Genomic DNA, 2,115 nt, shown 5'->3' with positions numbered 1-2,115 from the left:
CAGTTGGACCCTTCTCTTAGAAATTTGAGTAAAGCCTCTTTTTCTTCCATTTTGACTTTTCTCCTCGTTTAACTAATATACACTTCTTTCTTATCACCTTTATTTGCATTTTATGAAATTTATCCTTCTTTTTTCATTTTAGCCATTTTTTCAATTTTCAAAAAAATAATTAATGTACAATTAAGTCTATTATTTAAATTTTTTCAATTTTTTTCAAATTTGAGGGTTAAATTGAAAACAGAAATGTTACTTTGGCACCGTTAGAGAAAATGACATTCATTTGACAACTCACATTCTGGACGTCGGTAATTTAGTCATTTACGCTCTAAATGAAACGCTGCGTTTCTGATTTCGATTGACTGATGTTTTGATTCACTTTTTGTCACAATTTCCTGTTCGAAGAAAGAGTGTTCTAGATATGCTAGGGTTCATGTTCGAAGAACGACTGTTCTAGCTCTGCTAGGATTGGGGCTGAGAACGCGAGAAGTGGAAGAGGAAGCGTTAGTGTCATGCTAGCGTAGGCGGTGATAGGAAGTGACACCCCGTTTCCATTTCTTCCCAAAGTTCAATCCTTTTTGAGGTTTGATACGGAACCCATTTCTCTGTTTTCACGCTTTTAGCCAACAATGCCAAGTGTGTGGATGTTCTGTTTAATGTTTTCAACATTGAACGTTTTTGAAACAGAGGGCATCTGCATGTTGTTTAGTACTGTTTTTAAAGTTTCATGCTTCCATGGTTTATGTGAATTTGATGATTTTATTTGGATTTTGAGGATTTGCATATTTTGGTTTCGTATTTCAATTCTTATTAATGCATATTTTGATTCAATTGAGTTGGTTTTGGTTATAAAACTTCATTTGAGTCTAAATAAAGGTCCATGGCTGAATGGACCCGACCCCAATCGGGGTATTGATTTCGCTTTTCCTTTCCTTTCCTTTTCAATAGCAGTTGATTTTAGTGACTATATGGTTGGAATGAGATTTTAGTGATTTGTCAAGTGACTAAGTTTTTTATATTAAAAATGTAACTACATTAAGTATTTTAAAGGAATATACTATTGATCTATTTTGCTCCAATCTAAAAGGATAAATGTAGATTACAAAACTTTTTCTTTAAGTATTTAACATAACTACACATTACTTAGGTGATTATGAAATTTAGGAGTATACATATATATATATACAAAAGCTTGCTATATATTTTTTCAATTAAATGCAGATTATTTATTATATTTACGTAATTAGAAGAGGGAGAACCTAAAAAAATGAAGAAAAGGAGAGAAATGAAAACATTCTAGGTGAACAAAAAATATGATTAAACTTGTTTATTCCTTTCCTACACTTACAATTTTCAATCTCTCTCCCTCCTTCGCTCTTGTACATTTGCATATGCATCATCTTGGTTCATAAAGCCTTGTTGCTACATCATAATTTCCCATTGTTACCTTATCCTCTCCGATAAATAAAAAAATATAAAATGTGAACAAAACTGTCATGAACTGAAAACACTTCCCGAAGCAGAACTAGAAAGGGTCTTTTCTTCATCTCCTAGACACCAATTTATATTTATCTAAATAATCAGCTCTACATTTCATAAAAGATGATGAAGTTGTCACCATGGTTTATAAATAAAATTCCAAAACAAAACCCAAAAGAAGGAAACAAATCAAGTTTAGTTACGCTTGCTCTTTGCCATCCCAATGTGGTCTTCCTAATGTGAATTCTAAGCTTGGATTCTTGCACTCCAAATTAGAAACTGCCATGTTGTTCTTCTGTTGTGTTGAATCACACTCTTGTAAGCTCATTTGTCACTAATGTGCTATCATTGTAGAGGGAAACATTCTCAGTTCTGAATATGCAAACAAATGCTATGTCTCTCTGGTTACCTGAATTTGATGAGCTCCTGATATTGTTTGTGACTGGAGAACAAGTGATCTGAGACCATCTATGTCGTTAGAAGTTGTTCTTTGTCGCGATTCTCCACAACTGTTGTCGGTTCAATGAAATTCAGAATGTCACCAAGAACAACATGCAAAATATATATGTACCATGTACCATATAAAATAAGATTAATGTGCTAGAAAATGGTGGAAATAAATATATGTGAAGATTATAT

General features: G+C 32.7%; 1 long non-coding RNA gene across 2 annotated transcripts in view; it reads left to right on the top strand.

Moving 5' to 3' along the window:
• Nucleotides 1-290: 290 nt before the first annotated feature.
• LOC106767304 overlaps nt 291-2,115 on the top strand; it is a 4,527-nt gene continuing 2,702 nt past the window's right edge. The window contains exons 1-2 of one of the 2 annotated variants that reach the window (XR_002668928.1): nt 291-305; nt 403-580. This is a non-coding gene — a long non-coding RNA (uncharacterized LOC106767304). Of the gene's footprint in view, nt 306-374; nt 581-2,115 lie in introns of those variants that run through there. The other variant, XR_001376150.2, reaches the window with a different exon arrangement.

The sequence above is a fragment of the Vigna radiata genome, chromosome 7, assembly GCF_000741045.1.
Source record: "Vigna radiata var. radiata cultivar VC1973A chromosome 7, Vradiata_ver6, whole genome shotgun sequence".
NCBI lineage: Eukaryota > Viridiplantae > Streptophyta > Magnoliopsida > Fabales > Fabaceae > Vigna > Vigna radiata.
The sequence above is the reverse complement of the archived record's forward strand: the minus strand, read 5'-3'. Positions and strand labels throughout refer to the sequence as shown.